Source organism: Vicugna pacos, chromosome 8 (genome assembly GCF_048564905.1).
Source record: "Vicugna pacos chromosome 8, VicPac4, whole genome shotgun sequence".
In the NCBI taxonomy this organism is placed as follows: domain Eukaryota; kingdom Metazoa; phylum Chordata; class Mammalia; order Artiodactyla; family Camelidae; genus Vicugna; species Vicugna pacos.
Window position 1 is genome coordinate 14,135,607 of NC_132994.1, and position 20,621 is coordinate 14,156,227.

Genomic DNA, 20,621 nt, shown 5'->3' on the forward strand with positions numbered 1-20,621 from the left:
TTTTTTTTATGCTCCACAGGTCCAAAATTTGAGACTAATACATTCAACTTCCAGCAAAAATTTTAAAAGCCACTTATTAAAACTGCTCAATAAAATTCATAAGGATAACAGCATTCTGTTTTCTAATTTTATGTAGAGAAACATCTCTGAAAAAGATAATTAGTACCTGGACTAAAAGTTCACATTTTCTAGCACAGAGTAGGCACCTGATAACATTAAAAAATTAACGAAAACATATACAAAGAGATCTAATTTTACCCCTGATTCCAGAATTTAATAGTTGTTACTTAAATTTAAACTTTAAAATGCCGATTTTAGTTTAACACACACTGTTATAAGATGAATGCAGACGATACCAACAACTTCTAAAATAGCACTAGGTCTCTTTTTTAAAAATCACGCTGACTTGAAGCTTCATGAGAGCAGAGGCTGTCTCTCTTGTTCACTGTGCCCTCCCACGTGTCCCCAATAATGCCGGGCACACAGTAGGTGCCCAATAAATATACTTGCTGTCGCTGATGCTCTTGAGTTGAACTAAAGAAAATAAGCAACTCGACTTCAGACCAAAAATAAAATAAATCAAGAAGGACTAATGAGAACAAAACATTTGAGGTACACTTTTTCTCATCTATTCTTGTGGGAACATGGATTTTTCAGAAGGCACTGAATGCATTTCATCTAGACAGATTTTTCAATTCCTGGCACTCTCTTGGTTATCGAATATTAGAGTTTTCAAAGAGTTTAGACCACTCTAAGAGGTGTATGTTAGTTAGGAAGTGACATTAATAAATATACACGATAAGGGGAGGATGGGTATAGCTCAGTGGTAGAACACATGCTTAGCACGCATGAGGTCCTAGTTTCAATCTTCAGTACTTCCATTAAAAATTAAATTAAAATAAAAATTTTTTAAAGAGTCATATACAAGGTGAGTAGAAATTTTTTTGGTTCAAATAATTTTTTTTCAAAGGTTTTGAAAGACTAGACTATTTTTACTTTAGGTTTAAGATGATATCATTGGTTTGGATTATTTTAAGATTCTGGCTTGTTTCTCTTTGCTTCAGGAAAAAGCAACATAATAACCATAGCTATAACCATAACAACACACTTACCAAATACTGAGCGAGAACAATGGGTCAGGCACTGCCCTGAGTACTCTATAGGTACTGATGTGGTACTTGTCAGAGCAATCATGCAACTGGACGAAAGTTACCTCCATTTTACAGACTAAAAGACAGGCAGAGAGAAAGTGACTTGCTTAAGTTCACATCGCAGGCAAGTGCCAAAGCCAAGTTGTGAACCCAGTGTGTCTTCTACTCTTATTAGGTGATGAAATCAAAGCCTTTATAAACTTTATAAATCATATTGTAAGAATTATATTCGAGCTACATACATGGTATAGGATTAGCACTTCAATTCAATTAATGATTATTCAAGAACCACTTAAAAAACAGTTAAGTATAATCACAAATAATAAAGTGGCCAAGAATTCAGAAAAAATTTCATATCCTTTGGTTCTTGTGTGAGCCATGGAAAGAGACACCCCTCTAGCTATTTTTAAAAAAGGGGGTCTTAATACAGTGAATTGGTTATAAAAGGTGTCAGAAAGACTGGAGGTGCAAAAAGGTGATGCAGTTATCTATAGGTAGATGATGCCATGAAGCCACTTCCACATCAAGTCTGGGAGAAAAGGGGAAATGGTGTCACCAGACCCACACCCACCATAGCTAGGTTTACCAGAGTAACCACTGATGCTGCGGGGCCACGGGGGCCACAAGAGGCACTACCCTGTGGAGACTAGGAGTCTAGGAGCTGGGAGTCACCTGCCCCACCAAAGGTTCCTCTGGAAACACATCTAAGGCTGCTAGAGCTCACCTCCTGCCACCATGTCTGAAGCCATGCTTTTAGAGCAGGGAGCGTGAAGCCCACAGGCACTTACTGCTGCTGCTACTGCCTGGGATGCTGCCAGAAGCAGAAAAGGAAAAAAACTGGCTGATCCCTTCCTGCCACCTCACATCTCCTGCCACTGCCTCTTGTTGACAGGACTAGCTTGCAGCCACCTGGCAAGGGAGTCTGTGAAACAGAAGTGGCCGAGTTCCAACCTCTGGAGATGCAGATCAGACATCAGAGCCATCAGGCAAGTCTTGTGACATTTTGTTTGTTTAGAGGCAACAGAAACCATTTAAAAATGAACGAATACTGATGTACCTCTTCCTCAATAGTGGAATAACCACTGGGGTTATTAGTTGCCAACAATAGATGTACTCTATTTAGTTTAAGCAGGAGAGTAAGTCATTAAAGGTTTTTCTGGATAGTCCACAGAGTCTCTGAGAGGGCTGCAGACATGGACCATTAAGGACACCCAGCCAGGTAAAATGCCCACGATACACAGCAAAGTCCCCACCACCACCTCTAGGCACAGATACCATGCTGTGCACTGGACATTAAACACTGGAATCTCCTTCACTCTTTAAAACCAAGCGCTTTCCACTGTTCGTGCTCATCAAAAAAAAAAAAAAAAAAGGATTCTACATGGTACCTCTGCTCTCACATTGCTCTCTTCGAAATCAAAGTCTTGTGTGATGGCTTTATCACATGCCTATCTTCAAAAGAGGCTTGGGAAAAGCAAGTTTCTGACTTGAACGTTAGGGAGCTGATATTCAGAAAGTCATTCAGTCCTGGGATAAGCCATTGTTTGCAAACTACCTGATGTAATGACCATGTAGCCATTAACATTTGTTGAATACTTGCTACATGCCAGCCTCAGTTCCAACCACGTTACAGATATTCACAATGCTCTATAATTTCTATTTTGTAAATGAGAAAGCGAAGGTACAAAGGGATCTTTTTCATCAGTTCATGGTTCCATAGCTACCAAGGGCCAAATCCAGGATTTGAACTTAGGCTTCTCAGTTTCCAAGTTTGAGCTCTTAATCACTCAGCTACACTGTATATGGTAAGATCTCATTAAATAATAGCTATTTCTGTTCACCTTTTTTTCCCCCCTGGAGCTTAGGACATAAAGAACGGAGAGGTCACAGGATGCTGGAGGATGGCCAGGTCATGAAGGAGCTGGGAGTCATGTTGAAGAGTCATGATGAACTTCATCCTGCTAGTCAGTGGTTCCCAGTCCCAGCATTATATTGGAATCCCCTGAGCTGAAGCAGTGGTAGTAGACTTCAGATCTGTGACTGAGCAATTCACTCAGTAAAGAGGGAGAAGAGGACCAAACATAGTATTCTCTGTTTTGTTTTTAAACATTTAAAAATACACATAGGAAGCAGAGTCCAGGAAGCTGAGAAAGACTGGTTAGAAAAGCAAGAGAAGCAAGAGAGATTGTTATTCTAGAATCCAGAAGTGAGCACCTGAAGAAGACGGAATCGGCCAAGAGCATTAAACACTGCAGGGAAGCCAACTAAGAGAATGAAAAACTGGCCTTTAAATTCAGAAACCTGGAGGTCACTGAAATGATCTTAGCAAGAGTAATTTCACTAGTGTAGCTGAAGTAGCAGCAGATTGTCAAAGGTTGAGGCATACAAAGGAGGATGTGTAGACAGGAAGCACAAACAACTCTGACAGGAAGGGAGGAGTCAGAATAGGTCAAGGGCAGGCTTTTTATTAAGGTGGGAGAAATGTGAACACTTCAATATGGTGGTAAGGAAGCATCCAATGGAGAGAAGGTTAATGACACAGGAAAAAGAAGAGATAATTGAGAGTATAAAGACCTTGAATAATCGAGAGCAGATAGGATCTCAAGAATAGATAAAGGGACCAGCCTTAGGTATTTCTTCCTCTAGGATGTGAGAAAAAGGCAGCACAGTTATAGGTAAGTACACGTCTGTGGGGAAAGAAATGTGAGAAAGATTGTTCCTGATAGATATTCTTTTTTCCCCTTTGAACTGTGAGGAAATGTCTAGCGAGGGAGAAGAGGCTAGGGATGGGATAGGATGTCTGAAGAGAATGGTGAACGCTAGGGACAGCCACCGAAGGGAATGGGAAGGACAGCTTCCCAAAGGGTGGTTCAGCCATGCAGGAGCTTAGCAGAGGGGAGAGGTAGTATATTTTTAGCATGATGTTCTGCATTAGTTGTTAGGAGTCCATGCCCTAGGAATGCTTCTGTGGACTGGGTTATGAGAGCTTACTTTCACAAGGATCTGCCCCCTTCCAACCCTGGGATAAGATTCTGTTCAGTGCAGTGCAACTACATGCCATTTTAAAAAGCAAAGCAGACATAGGAATAGCTTCTTTTTGGCACCATGGAAATTTTCTGGAATTAGATTGTAGTGACGGTTGCATAACTTTGCAAATGTATTAAAAAACACTGATTGTACAATTTAAAAAAAACAAAGCTGAAATGCAGGGCTTTGTGTTACAGATCAAAGCTTGCAGGAAGTGTGTGGGTTCTAGCTCCTAAACAGTATTCGCGCTCACACACACACACACACAAATGTGAATTCATATACACAAACTCTGTGAAAATTCCCATTAAAAATGAGTCTCTTTAATCTGCCATACAGTCAAACCATGACACCAAAGAGCTACTCCTCATTTAGCCTTGTTCTTATGCAGAGATGTTCTTGGCTATACTAGTTAGAGTAGGCTAACTGGTGAAACAAAAACCCCCAAATATACCATAAGACAAATAAGAAAGGCATTTATTATTTGCTCATATGAAGTCCCAAATGGGTTTCCTTGTTAGTAGATGGCTGTCTTTCAAGCAGTGATTCAGGAACCCAGGTTCTCGCCATCTGTGCCTCCACCATCTCTAATATGTGCCTTCGAAGGTCTGCTTCAAGCCAGTGAGAGGAAATGAGTGTGCAAGATTGACTGCACTGGCAAATTTTTTTCCAGGACGGGAAGTGGCACAGAGGACTTTCACTTACATTCAACAGTCAGAATGCAGCTATCTGGGAAATGTAATCTATGTGTCCAGGAAGATGAGTCATGAGGTTAGTAAATAATGAGCAGTATTTTTCCCCCGCGCTGGATCAACGTGGGGAATTTACTGAAGAACACCTGCGCTCCCGCACCCAGCGTGGTGACGGAGGTATACAAGCGACTACTGGCCGAGGGAGACATCAGGCCTTTACGTGGACAGAAAGCCATGGTTACATTCAAGGGGAAATACCTACACTGGATACTCTAATAAAGTCTCCTCATTGTCTAAAACACACCAAAAGGAAGTTTTCTTAAATGAACACACTCTTTGGTAATACAAAGTTGGCAGATTGACGGGTTGAGATGTGGGCAGGAGCAATTTGAAGGAATTAGGCAAGAAGCCCAGACTAAAGAAGCAAAGCTCAGGCAGAAATCCAAGAATGCCAGTGCAATGCCGGTGAGAGGAGTCAGATAAGTGAGCAGAAATCAAGAAGCCTGGAGTGGAGTTAAATTGGAGTCACAAACCTTGACACTGGGACCTGGCCTTGCCACTTACTAGCTGACAGGAGAAGCCACTAAACCTCTGAGTTTATTTTTCATCTGTAGATTTAGAGTAATAATATCTATTTCACAACGATCCACTGGAGAATCAAATGAGCTGATGTGCGTGAAAACTCGCGAAGTCTGGCAAAAAGAGAAAGAGGGCTAATTTTACATCTATTTCTATTTTTGTAAGTTTAGGGTTCCAAAGAGTGTTGTTTAGGATGGAGAGGATTTGGAACCCGTTGTATGTATAAGTCCCCAGTCAGGAATCAGAAGGAGACTGAGAAGAACTAGCTTGTGTGAAAGGCTGTCACTTGGGTGGAAGAAACTCAACAGATTCAATTTCCTTTATAAAATCCTGCCTCCCTACATATGCCTGTCTTTCTCCCTTTCCATTTGCTTTTCTTCCCTCTTTTTCTTCCTTCCTCCCTCCCTCCCTCCCTTCTTTCCTTCCTTCCCACCTTTATTTTTCTTCCCTTTTCTCCATGTAGTTTCTTTGTTAGACAAGCCTAGACACTGAGGACAGTGAAATCAATTTCATTAAAACGGTTCTAGACAGGAGCTTGCTAATGCAGGGTTTTAAGGGTTGATTCAATGATATAAACAGAAAGGATGCTTTGCTCATGGATGTGTTATTGGGTGTAACTCTTTGGAAAAAAAATTTGTAGTATGTTCCCTCCGGTGATAATTCCCTTTGCCCTGCATTAATTCTTCTGGGTAACCATCCTAAGGAAATAATCAGAAAAATAAAGGTCTTATGAGTATGGATGCCCATCATAGTTTTATTTACAGCAGCGTAAAATTTGAAACAGGCTAATTGCTCGACATTAGACAGATGGTATATTAAACCATGTTATAGCCACGCCATAAAGTATGTAATTATTAAAAATTGTGTCTATGAAGTGTTTCAGTAACACGGAGAGGATCATGGTAAAATAGTAAATGAAGCTGGTAGATTACAAGGTGATCACAACCATGTCAAAATTGCAGGCAGGTAAAGCCTGGGGGAAATGCATCACTATGGTGAGAGTTGTTGTCGGGGGCAGGGGGTGAATACAAGTGCTTTTCCCCTTCTTTCTATTTTTCTGTATTGTCTACATATTTATAATGCACCTGTATTATTTTATGTTTGAAAATACAAAGTCAGTTTTAGTTTCTGGGAAAGTTGTTGATACTAACCTGCCTCATTTTAGCCTAGTGCACATGAACAAAGAGCTGGTGTCATTAACAGCAAATCAAGTTCACTTTGTGCAGCATAATGTAAATCATGCCTTTCAAAAGTGAGTATAAATATATATGTAGGTGCAGATATATAGGTACCCTATATGAATGTGTAATATGGGATTTAACGTTAAGCATTTCCTTTCTCATAAGTCATAGTTTTGCTTTATAGGGTTTGATTGGTAAGAATAAAATGTAAATTGTTGGTTCAATATTTTTAGTCCCTCTCATCATGACAGCACAGATTCTATACCCTGACTCATAGCGTTTGCATGTATCACAAGGACTATGTTGGAGTCAGTCAGGGTGACAGTGAACTGCTCTTTGACTTGATTCTTAAGTTAAGTTATACTTTCTTTGTAGAATATGGTGATGGGGACTACAGACAATGAAAAAATTTGGATAATCATTATATTGACATTGACAAACATTATCAAACATCATGACCCCATGGATGTTCCTGGGAGTCTGGCTGGGTGCATTGCAATCCATAGTGGCAGATGAAAGAAACTCAATGTAGTCTTATCCAAATGCTCATTTAATTAAAAATATTAACTTAGACTGAAATTCTTGGAAGTTTTGGGAAGATTTAAATGCATTGAGTAGTCCCTGCTAGCTGAGAAGAGAGGAATAGATTATCAAGCACGGAAGTCATCAACAGTTGGCCCAAAAAGTCAGAAAAGACAGTTGACAATGTTCTGGAAGAATCATATGGTATTATAAGATATTGGTAAACAGATAGGGAAAGTTGGCCAAAGAAGAGCAAAATATTATTTTCTTTATTCAACTCAAAAATAAAATTTTGTGAACTGTAAAAAGTGGATATGGAGAATTCCTATCTTAGTATTTACAGGCTTGATTTGGATTCACTGACAGGTATACCACCTCCTACCACCTGGTAAAATTGCATTCAATATTAAAATTACAGGACAGTAAACCATAAAGTTTACCCACGAGGCTGCATATGACAGATTTAAAATGAGGAAGGAAAATATAACACAGCTGACAGGGAAAAAATATAACCTGAATCTGAATTTTCTGCCCATGCAAATGAAGATGCACTTGGAGTCCAGGAAGCATCATGGTCTATTTATGATAACAGGACTTTGTAGGTGTCTGGCTTCAGGTGAACTGCTCCGGTATTTGGCACCAGTATTAGTCCGGGCACAAAGCTGTATTTTATTTCCTTGCAGAGCTTTCATGATGAAATTAAAAATATTGATTTGTGATCACCCCACTCTCGATCAATCTCCACACATGGATTTTGTGCTTTGTTTTATTTAAAGGACCTGGATCAGAGATTTCTATTTTGCTTTATGCTCAAAACCTCAGGTCAGTGTTTCTCAAACTTCAATGTCCATAAGAATCTCTTGGGTTTTTATAAAAATGCATATTCAGGAATAAGCAAGATTAATCTAAATGAAGGAAGTCTGAATAGTGGTTATCTTTGTAAGGGTAATGGCTGGGAGGGGCATGAGGGAACTTTCTGGGATATGAAAAATGCAGTACATATATAAAAGGGACTGAACGCTACCCTTAGGAATTGTACACTTTACCAAATGTGTCTAATTTGGCAGTTATCATTTTTTAAAAACAAAAATGTAATACAGTTTAAAAATGAAGATTCTTGGGTCGCGCTGCAGGAAAAAAAAAGCGTTAAGGACTGGACACATTGTAATAAGGCTGGGTCTCTTGTTGGCTGGGATGAACTTGTCAACCAAATATCAGACATGAGGAACAGGAAAAGATAGACACATTTCTTTTTAAGGATCATTGAATTTATGGTTTATTTTCTTCATAGTAATTTTTTTTTTCAGTGGAGGTACTGGGGATTGAACCCAGGGCCTTGTACATGCAAAGCACATGCTCTACCACTGAGCTATACCCACCCAGTTAAGAAATTTTAACTTGACTTCTCACCATTTTGGGTGCTCCTACCCACACCTAATTTTATATCAAGCAAAATCGTAGCTGGTGCTTTTTATAGTAATTCAGAAACTATAAAACTCCTAAAAGCATCCAAATTAGTCAAATCTTGAAGGTTTGGTTTTCGTGTAGCTAAAGGAACAATAATTGCATTATAATTCTTAGTGTAATACAGTTACTATGCTTGGGAAAATTACCTTTTTAAGATTAACTTTTCCACTCTTGTCCACTTACCATTTTAAGGCCTACTGAAAGAGAAAAACAGCTCTTACATTCTGACTGAAAGAATCTGTTGGTTCAGACTTAACCTCAACAGAACGGTAGTATTTTCTCACCAACTATTACTGCACTCAATCCTGCCATGTGGTTCGTGGAACTCTGCAGGAGACCCAGTCATTCCAGGATTTTACTTCTTGTGGGCATGAGCTTATGCTCCGTCCCCAGAGGACATAGTTTGGGTAATTCTTGCTGGCAACACTCTCCTCAAGTCTGTCACAAATTTTACTGCCAGTCTGCAGAATAAACTTCCAGAGGGAAGCCACTGAAAGTATTGCAAGTGACAAATGGGACATTCTCCTAAGCTAAATGGAAAAATGATCAATCATCCCCCTTGTTGCTGAGTTATACACAGTGGAAATCATGTAATGTGTCAGGTCCACCTTGATCAATTCCACCTGTTAACTAACCAGAGCACCCCCAGCAATGAACAAGCAAGGGAAAGGAGGCAAAGTGACCCCAGGACTAACTTCTTTCTTTGCCCCATTGATGAACTCTTCTGCTTAAACAGTTGCTAATTTCTTCCCATCTTTAACATGGTTTGGCTCCTAGTTGTAAAATGAAAAGAAAAGATGCCAGCTGAGATAAAAATCCCTCCCCACACAATGAGCACACACATTTCTGAGTAAACTACAACCAGATTTCAGATGCTTGAGAAATTGCGTGGGCTGAATTAAGTCACGGAAGAGTAATCAGTTTTCAGTTATCTGGTTAAGCTCATGTTTGTCTAGTTGTCTCATTTCCTGCCAAAACGGAAACATCAAAGTAACAACAAGATACCAGACACTAGCCCTGCTTTAAAAAAAAGACACTGTCTTTAATTCAATCACTTATTCAACAAATCTTTATGGGATGCCTACCGTTTGCCAGATACTGTTCTAGGCTCCGGGTGTACAACAATGCGCACGAAACCAAAAAAAAAAGAAAGCCCTCTTCCCATACCCTATGAGATGTCTGATGACCCCTAATGTGAAAATTACAGCAATGATGATGAGATGGATGAAATAATACATAGGAGGATAAATGTTTTAATGTGAGAGGAAATATGACAAGAACAACATTTTTTTTTCACATTATAAAACAGCTTTTTCTCCCAAAATTTGAAGTAAAATTTAAAAAAAAACTCTGGACTATCAAATTATGTTTCTATTATTACTGTGAATATTGTACTCAGAAGAAAATAGAGGTGATGTCCAAACACACAAGAGTAGATGAATCTGGGTGCAGATCTGAGCTGTATAGTCACCTGTAGGTTTCCCCAGGCCTTCGCCAGGAGCACCTACTGAACTTTCTCAAACCCATTAGGAAACCAACCAAAGAATAAAAAACTGGAGGCTCTTTCCTTCATGCTACACATAACAGTACAGAGCCCCTAAAACCAAATTTTTTTTAAAAAAAAAATTATTTCCCTATTGAAAGTCTAAATTCTCTCTCAGAATCAAATTTTTTTCATAAAAGTATTGATTGTACAAATGCACACGTGAATAATGGGTTTTTTTTCAGGGCTTTTAAATTAATTATAATGAAATAAAATTAAAACTTCAATTCCTCAGTTACACTGACTACATTTCAATATCCACATGTGGCTAGCAGCTACCGTAGCTGGAGTATATTTACATCGTATCAGAAAGTTCTGTTTAACAGTGTTCTTTTAGGGAGTTAGATCTCCCTCTAACTTGACATTTTTAAGATGGAGAGATTAGAATTATTTACTTAAATTGCATATATGAAGGTCAGGTTGATGGTATCAGACAAGCTTAGTGCCAAAGGCACTTCTGGGGCAGTCTTTGCGGGATTTGCAGTGCCAGCAGAAGAAGGGGTGGAGTAAATCCTAAAGAGTCCCCTTAACTCATGATGTTTTGCTACCAACATTACCTTCCAAATGTAGTAGTTAACGTGCAGCAGTGGGCACCTCCAGAGAACATCTGACTAGTCCACCTGGGACTGTTCTTCAGTCCCTTCGTGGCTGAGGCAAAGAGGGATGCCCAGGGCCATAGAGGTGTGGTAGCTGCAAAAGTCACAGATCTCCCAAACTTAAGCAGCATGGACTGTTACCCCCAACCTGAGTCACCCTCTACGCCAAAGGCATTTCAACATGTGCTGTAGGAAGATTTATAAGGCAGCTTGGCAAATTTGCTGAACACAAATGCTGCTGAATGAAGAATAAAGCCATTTGAAGCTTAATGAAGCCAGGGGAGTATTTAAATGTACTAATAAAAAAGCTAATGAAGGAAGCCTAACCAAACTACAACAGAAAATTAATGACAGCAGCATACTTACCTTGGAACTAAATGGTCGAACATAATCAGTACTGCTGAACCGAATTAAATTTGCAACATTTTAATCTAAGTTTCTAAAATTACAAAGGATGCATCTTTATGCAAGGCTAGGATTCTTCCTAGTGAATGAGATGTCAAGAGTAAGGATTCAATGGCTTGTTTTCCTTCTTTGCTTTAAATCCGACATCACATCGCCAGCTCCCTCAAGAATAAGCAGTAATCTTGCTTCTTAAAGTCATCTTCCCACTTACGCCTTTCTCCTCAATCTAGTGTATTTCTACATACATAAATAGTCATGGTAACTCCTCGGTAACTAGTTTATATTCTGTATTGCTAAAATACACCTAATAGCCTTACAAATGATGGTTATTAAGGACCTAAGCATACCCTATAGACTGCCACAACTGGAAGGGAATTTGGGAATAATCTAGTATTTCTAATCTCTACTCCTTTCATTTTTCAATCATGTCATGCTTTAGAAAATTTATAACAATAATAATTATTCTTTTAAATTTTTCATTGATGTACATTCAGTTTACAATGTTGTGTCAATTTCTGGTGTACAACATCATGATTTGGTCATACACATACATATGTATATTCATTTTCATATTATTTTTATTATAGGTTACTACAACTTATTAAATATAGTTCCCTGTGCTATACAGAAGAACCTTGTTGTTTATCTATTTTAAATATAGTAGTTAGTATCTGCAAATCTTGAACTTTCAATTTATCCCTTCCCAACTCCTCTCCCCCTGGTAGCCATAAGTTTGTTTTTTATGTCTGTGAGTCTCTTTCTGTTTTGTAAATGAGCTGATTTCCGTCTTTTTTTTTAAGATTCCATATATAAGTGATAACAGTAATAATTTATTGAGAACTTACTATGTTGCAGGCACTTTACTAAGGACTTTATCTGAATTTTCTCTTTAATCTTTCTACAACTCTTCAGTTAGGTGCTATAATTAACCTCATTTTGAAGAAAGAAAAATGAAACTCAGAAGTAAGTAACTTGTCCACAGCCACATACCTGCTAAGTACCTGGGCCAAGATTCAAACCCAAATTAGACCCCAGAGCCTGAGTTCTGAGCTACCAAATTGTGCCATGTCAGGGCAGGCAGCTCCAGAGAGAGGGACAGAAATGGCCAGATGTCTAATAAGAGGAAAATACCATTTTTATCATCAATGAAAGAACCCATCAAGAAAAGAACAGAACCACCAGGCAGAGGCTGTTTGCCAGGCATTCTTTGTATTTCAGAGGTAAGTTGAATGATGTTAGTAGAACAAATAAGATATTATTTTAATTCATATCAATTAATAATTGTGTGTGTTATTCTATTTTCATCAAAACCAAAATGCAGTATTGCCCTCAAAGGTAGGTCACAGGAATATGCCTCTAAATTGTTCTCCTATCTAGGAAAAGTTACTGTGTTTTAGTTTTTTCCTTTGCTTAAACAAAAGACAGGTCTGAGGGAAAAATGTCACATCAAATTTTCTAACAAATCTCAGAAAGTCAACACAGAATAAATAGGGCAAAGAATTTGCATTTTTTTCTGACACTTACTTAGAATATTTATTTACATAACTTCTAGTTTGAATGGAAATTACCAGTTTGGTAAATGGTCCTCAACACATTTGCATACAATTAGGCGTATTTTTTTTTTAATTTTGTGACCTATGTATAAATAAAATCACTCGAAAATGAATTCCTATTTCTCAACAGCTGAGTCAGAAAGTACACAAAGGAGATACATGAACCCATAAGAACGGAATGGTAGACAAGGCACTGAAAGTGTTTATTGATGATACGTGCTTGTCATTGATTCTTATTCTGAGTGTTAGGACCAGAGACATTTAATAGATTTAAACAGAAACCTATGTTGACTTAACAGATGATTTGACATTCAGCATTTTTTTTCCTTTTATAATATTTCAGTTGGTGTTAGTAACATGCACATAGCAAAAAAGATCAAATAGCCTCAAAATTCTCATGATGGCAAAATAATAATCTAAGGTCTCACCTTCTCCTTACTCCCCAGCCCAGCTTCCTAGGGACAACTTCTTGTAACTTTTTTGCTCCTACTTGGTAGTTATTCCCAAACCTCCAAGGAATATGCTATTTGGCTGTGCTGTGGTCTATCAATTTCAGTCATCATCTATTAACTTCCTTGTTATGTCACACGACAGTGTGGTTCTCTTACATACACACAGCTCTACGATGTCCTCCCAAATTAATCACATCATAGCTTTAAAATTAAATAGACAATGTATGTATGACTTATTGAAAGGCTAAGAAGTATATTTCATTTACTTTCTCATGCAGCTTTTTTATTTGACTTGCTATTGTTTTCCTCTCTTTTGCATATTTGCTCATTTTTCTGTATTCAGATTTTCAACAAAGGCATAGCAGACTGTGTCAAGCCCCTATTTTTTCTCTTTGCCAGAGCCCCCTTTCCTCCTACTCCAGACCGGACAGGTTATGCTCCTGGCCTGCTGCACAGCTGTCTTCTTGGGACTTCACTTTTCGGATTTGCTTTTTCCTCTGTTCCATCTTTTTTCTTTTTCTTAGTTTATGTCCTTATTTTGTTGGACACATCCTTGAGAATTTCCTAAGAAAGAGTATGTGGAAGGTGAAGTTTTCAGTCTTTGCATGACTGCAATTTAAAAGAAAATTCTCCATGAGTGGCTGAGTATAGAATTTGAAGATAAAAAATAATTTTCTCTCAAAAAGTTGAGCATCTAGCAATGCTGTTGAGGAGTCCACTGACATTCTGGATTTTCGATTTTTTGAAAGGGGTCTGTGCTTTCTCTCTAGAGATACTCGGCTCATCTCTTCCTTCTAGAATTCCTGAAATTTACAATTCAATTCCTTGGTATAGATAGATGTTTGCCCATTCAAAGAGATGAAAAATCAGTGGGCCCTTTAAATCTGGACACTCATGTTGTCCTTAACTCTGGGAAAGTTTGTCTATTTACTTTTCAATTACTTCTCCCTCTCTGGACCTTCTAGATGGACCTTTGATCTTTTAGCTTTTCTTTCTTATTATGTCTCTTTTTTCATTTTATTCTGCATTATGCAAGCTTTCCTTGACATTCTCTCTCAAGCTGTCTATTGATTTTAATATTTTGTCAATCTCATTTTTAATTCCCAAGAACTCTTTCTTCTTCCCAATTGTTCCTTTTCTATGTGTTCTGATTTCATTTCATGGATGCAATATCTTCTCTTGTATCTCAAAGGATGCTAAATGGAGGGGTTTTTTCCTTCTCTTTCTAAATTTTTCTCTGTTACATGAACTGTCTGTTTTCTCCTGGGTCTCCTTCTATTTCTTTCCTTTCCCCTTGTTTGCTTGTTTTCTCCAGTGTTCACGTTGGAGGCTTTTCTCAAATGTCTGAATTTATTGATTCCTCATATTTGTTTTTTAATTAAAAAATAGACCACTCTTTATACATTTAGCACTGTGTGCAGTAGAAGCACTGGGATGGGGGCTTTGTTGTTGATGCTACTGCTATTACCTGTGTTACTTAAAACTGAAAGTAACCTTAGTAGTCATCATTCTAAAGACTTCATTGTACAGATTAACAATCTGATTTCCAGTGCATTTAAGATATTTATACAATGGAATACTATTCAGCCATAAAACCTGACAACATAACACCATTTGTAGCATGTCATTCTAAGTGAAGTAAGCCAGAAAGAGAAAGAAAAATGCCATATGAGATTGCTCATATGTGGAATCTAAACAAACAAAACATAAATACAAAACAGAATCAGACTCATAGACATAGAATACAAACTTGTGGTTGCCAAGGGGGTGGGAGGTGGGAAAGGATAGACTGGGATTTCAAAATGTAGAATAGATAAACAAGATTATACTGTATAGCACAGGGAGATGTATACAAGATCTTACAGTAGTTCACAGAGCAAAAAATGTGACTATGAATATATATGTATGTTCATGTATAACTGAAAAATTGTGCTCTACACTGGAATTTGACACAGCATGTAAAATGATTATAAATCAATAAAAAATGGTAAAAAAAAAAAAAAGAAGTTGTGTTATATGTGACACAATGGAATACTACTCAGCCATTAAAAATGAAATAATACCATTTGCAGCAACGTGGATGGACCTGGAGATTGTCGTTCTAAGTGAAATAAGCCAGAAAGAGAAAGAAAAATACCATATGATATCGCTCATATGTGGACTCTAAAAAAAAAAGATAACAAACTTATTTACAAAACAAACACTCTCAGACATAGAGAACAAACTTGTGATAACCAGGGGTGGGGGGAAGGGGTTGGGAAGGGATAAATTGGAAGTTAGAGATTTTCAGATACTAATATACATATGGAATAGATAAACAACAAGTTTATACATATAGCACAGGGAACTATATTCAATATCTTGTAACCTATGGTGAAAAAGAATATGAAAATGAATATATGTACATGTATGTATGACTGAAGCATTATGCTGTACACCAGAAACTGACACAAAATTGAAAACTGTGTGTGTATATGTATAAAAAAAGAGTTATGGTCAAACAACTTTTCTTCAGAGGGTGTCTCTGCTCTTCTGTCTTGTGCTTCAAGATACAGAAGCAGCCATAGTGCACAGAGCAAGTCTACTTACCAATACTTCTGGATTGGTAAGAGGGGTGATGATGTGAATTACATTTTATTCATGGTTGCATCATTCACAGCCTGAAGAGCTATTTTGGATAGACAATGGCCTAGCGACTCTTGTCAATCAATCATATGATCTCAAAGCACAATTTCCAATAGCACAGAGAGTATCACACAGGATCAATCCAAAGAGGAACGCCCCAGGGCACATGGTCATCAAATTGACAAAAATTTAGGATAAGGAGAAAATATTAAAATTAGCATGAGAAAATCAACAAATAACATACAAGGGAACTCCCATAAGGTTATGAGCTGATTTTTCAGCAGAAATTCTACAGGCCAGAAGGGAGTGGCACGACATATTTAAAGTGATGGAAAGGGGAAAACTTACAACCAAGAATACTCTATCCAGCAAGGCTCTTGTTCAGATTTGATGGAGAAATCCAAAGCTTCACAGATAAACAAAAGCTAAAAGATTTCAGCACCACCAAACCAGCTTTACAACAAACGTTAAAGGAACTTCTCTAGTCATCAAACCATAAGAAGAGAACAAAAAGAATAAAGAAAGAAAGAAAAAAGACATACAAAAGATTACTTTGGCTGTTTGGGGTCTTTTATGGTTCCTTATAAATTTTAGAATCGTTTGTTCTAGTTCTGTGAGGAATGTTATGAGTATTTTGACGGGGGTTGCATTGGATCTGTGGATTGCTTTGGGTAGTGGCCATTTTGATAGTGTTGATTCTTCCAATCCAAGAGTATAAGAAAATTTTCCGTTTCTTTGTGTCATTTTGGTTTTCTGAGTTGAGGTAACCTCCTTGGTTAAGTTTATTTCTAGGTATTCTGTTATTTTTGATGCAATGGAAATTTTTATGCCAGTTATAAAATTATGGTTTTTGAAGTAAAAAAAGAAAGTGAATGAAGGGCCACAAATGGCAAAATATCCTTCTTTCTTACAGGTGAGTTGTATTCTATTCCATATATATAAACATATAAATACGTACATACATGCTGCATCTTCATTATCTATTCCACTAATGATGTGCAATTAGGATGCTTCCATATCTTGGCAATTGTAAATAATGTTGCTGTTAATAACAGGGTGTATGTATCTTTTTGAATTAATTCTTATCTTGTTGGCTTTATTCCTTTGATAACTATGTAAGTTTAAAAAGCTAAAGCTCTAAACGTTCTTAGAAACAATGAACAGTACATATACATAAATTTAAAAATATATGTGCAGCACAAAAAAAAAAAGAAAGAAATGAGCTATCAAGCCATGAAAGACATGGAAGAAACTTAAAAGACATATTACTAAATGAAAGAAGCCAGTCTGAAAAGGTTACAAACTGTATGGTTCCAACCAAATGACATTCTGGAAAAGGCACAGCTACAGAAACAATAAAAAGATTGTGGTTTACAGAGGTCTGGGGGGAGGGAGGGATGAATAGATGGAGGACAAGGGATTTTTAGGGCAATGAAATTATTCTGTATGATACTATAGTGGTGGCTACATGTCACTATGCATTTGTCAAAACCCACAGAATGTACAACATCAGGAGAGAACCACAATGTAAACTATGGACTTTGGTTGATTAAAAAAAAGAGATGGTTTTAGATTAACCTTAGATACCCTTAGTTGATTAGAGTTATTTCTACATTAGCAGCACAGAGAGCTTGAACACCGTCTGCTTGTATGATTTGTACCTTTCTTGAATTTTTAATCAAAGGCCTATCCATGATCAGAATTTTTATATAATCATAGTTTTTAAGAAATAATAATTCTTACTTAACCTAATGAGTGACTCTCTTCATCAGAAAGCTAAACACTGTGTGCAAGGGCATCTGCTTGTGAATAGCTATTGCAGAATATTATCCCAAAGGTGGCAGAAAATCAATCATTTCATAAGTACACCAATTTGTACAGATATTAGGCTACCAAGATGGACCTAAGTGCTCATTTTTCAGTGGGATTGATGTGCTAATGCTGAGCAGTAAAATTTCCTACTGGGTAGGATCTTGTTATCTTAGAGATAATCTTCTTTTTGGTTTTTAAGAAAGTGGAACCTAATTAAAATCCTGAAATTTTCAGTTTTGAAGGTCTATAAAAATTTTATATATGCTTTTTATTTGTTTCTTAAAAATGAGTGTACAGGAACATTTCATCTTGTCCTAGAGAAGTTTCAGTATATACATGATATTTAGCTCTGAAATTCTTCAATCCTAATAACATATTCTCAATGGATTGTTTCAGTGAGGAAACTATGGGCTGCAAAGAACAAAACCCAATAATAGAAGCTTAAATAATTAGAGCAATTTGTTGATGTAGAAACAAAAAAGTCCAGAGGTTGGATGGATTTCAGGCATCATCTAACCAGGACTTGAGGCCCATTTTTTTGCAACTTGCTCAGATCTCCCTTGTTCCATGTTGCTGTCATCATTAGGCTGGCTTCTTCCATGGTTTTCGTAAGGCTCCCAACAACAGTGTCTTTCATGCTTTCTCATTCATATTAACTGTGGGTTGTGGGCAGAGACAGGGACAGGTTGTGACGGGAAACGGACACTAGAGAAGTAAGAATTTTCTCTCACAAACAATCAAATAAGAGTCTCGACCTTTGGTTTAACTAGACCATCCTTTATCAATCACACTGGCCAAGGGCATGCATTCTCTGATAGGATATGGCCATCAGAATCCATCTTTGCAGGGGTGGGTGGAGAGATAAATTACACCTTAACTCAGCCACAAAATGGGGAAAAGGTAGTATGTATGTTGTTGAGATAGCTTCAATTTTCTCTACACTGAGCAAGAAGGGAATGAATTAGTTGCATATAATTTGCATTCTAACATCTGAGAGCTGTAAGAATAGAATGATCATATAATATGATGGTTCTCAATGTTTATCCTGCCTCACTACATTGAGGGAAGATATTATCATGCATCATCCCACATCCCTAGGTAGGTTTATATGAAATTCTCTTTCTTTTTGCTTCAACTCTCTTTTTATCACTACAGAGAGAATGCTGAAATAATGAGAAAAAAACTAGCTCTATTTCATTTCATTATCATTGTAAATTTCTTGGGTCCAATTCAATTAACTAGAATATATAACAGTGACATCATATGTTGTTAAGAACCTCTCAATTTTAGAGTGGCATCAACCAGCTATCTGAATAACTGCTCTACTAGACAAGAACTATACTAAAACAGAAACACAAAGTTCTGTTTCTTTTTTTTAAAAAAAAATCTTTGCTACTGTATCAATCAGTGTTCTCAAGAGAAGTAAAACCAATAGCACACACACGTATGTGTGTGCATCTATACCTATACCTATACCTATACCTATATCTATATCTATCTATCTACCTACCTGCCTATCTAAAATGAGACCTATTATAATGTGTTGGCCTGTAGTTGTGGGGGCTGAGATGTCCCATGATCTGCTGTCTGTAAGCTGGAGACCCGGAAGAACCAGTGTTGTAGATGCCAGTCTGAGTCTGAAGGGCTGAGATCCAAAAGTAGTGAGGGCAGAAGACCAATGTCCCAGCTCAGCAGTCAGACAGAGTGATTTCAACCTTCCTCTGCCTTTTCACTCTGTTCTGATCAATAGATTAGAATAGGCCCATATATACTGGGGAGATCCTTTTCCTTTCCTCACTCCATTGATACAGAAATAATGTTTAACCAGATATTTGGACATCCTTTGGACTGGTCAAGTTCACACAAATTACCATCACAGCTAGGCGTAACATAGCAAAATGAAAAGGGCACAGCATGCTCCATCAAGGGTATGGGCTAGAACTGGGCAAGTCACTTCACTTCTCTGAGTTTAAGAGAAGTAAAAATACCTAACCTACCAACATCACACACACACACACACACACAAACCAAACAACTTGATTAAAAATGAGCAGATCTGAAGAGACATTTTTCCAAAGAGGACATACAAATGGTCAACAGGCACATGAAAAGATGCTCAACATCGCAAAGCATCAGGGAAATATAGATCAATATCACAATGAGATATCCCCTCACAGCTGTCACAATGGCTATCACCAAAAAGACTACAAATAACAAATGCTGGCAAGGATGTGGAGAAAAGGGAACCCTCGTACACAGTTGGTGGTAATGTAAATTGGTGCAGCCACTGTGGAAAACAATACAGATGTTTCTCAAGAAACTAAAATTAGAACTACCATGTGACTCAGTGATTCCACTCCTGGGTATTTATCAAAAAAAAAATACCCAAAACCGTACATGCACCCCAATGTTCATAGCAGCATTACTTACAATTGCCAAGATATAGAAGCAACCTAAGTGTCTATCAACAGATAAATGGATAAAGAAGATATGACATATGTATATGTGTACACACACACACACACACACACACACACACACACAATGTAATAGTACTCAACCATAAAGAAGAATGAAAGCTTGCCATTTGCAACAACATGGATAGACTTGGTGGGTATGCTGTGAAATAAGTCAGACAGAGAAACACAAATACTATATGATATCACTTATATGTGGAACCTAAAAAATACAACAAAAAAGAAACAGACTCACAGACATAGAGAACTAGTAGTTACCAGTGGGGAGAGGGAAGGGAGGGAGAGATTAAGAGGTACCAACCATTATGTATAAAATAAGCTACAAGGATATATTGTACTATACAGGGAATATAGCCAATATTTTATAACTATAAATGGAATATAATCCTTAAAAATTGTGAATCACTATATTGTTCACCTATAACTCATACTGTACATCAACTATACTTAAAAAAATACCCAGCCTACCTACTGTGTAAGAAGTCATTGAAAGCTTAAAAGAGATAATTTACATAAACATATTTTGTAATATGGTGAAG

At 37.5% G+C, this 20,621-nt stretch overlaps 1 protein-coding gene and 1 non-coding gene across 3 annotated transcripts in view; both read right to left on the reverse strand.

The window, feature by feature from the left end:
* UBE3D (ubiquitin protein ligase E3D) overlaps window positions 1–20,621 on the reverse strand; it is a 605,228-nt gene that overhangs the window by 96,859 nt on the left and 487,748 nt on the right. The window lies entirely within an intron of this gene.
* TRNAA-UGC (transfer RNA alanine (anticodon UGC)) lies at window positions 8,460–8,532 on the reverse strand. Its single transcript has one exon. It is a non-coding gene; the product is annotated as a tRNA-Ala (tRNA).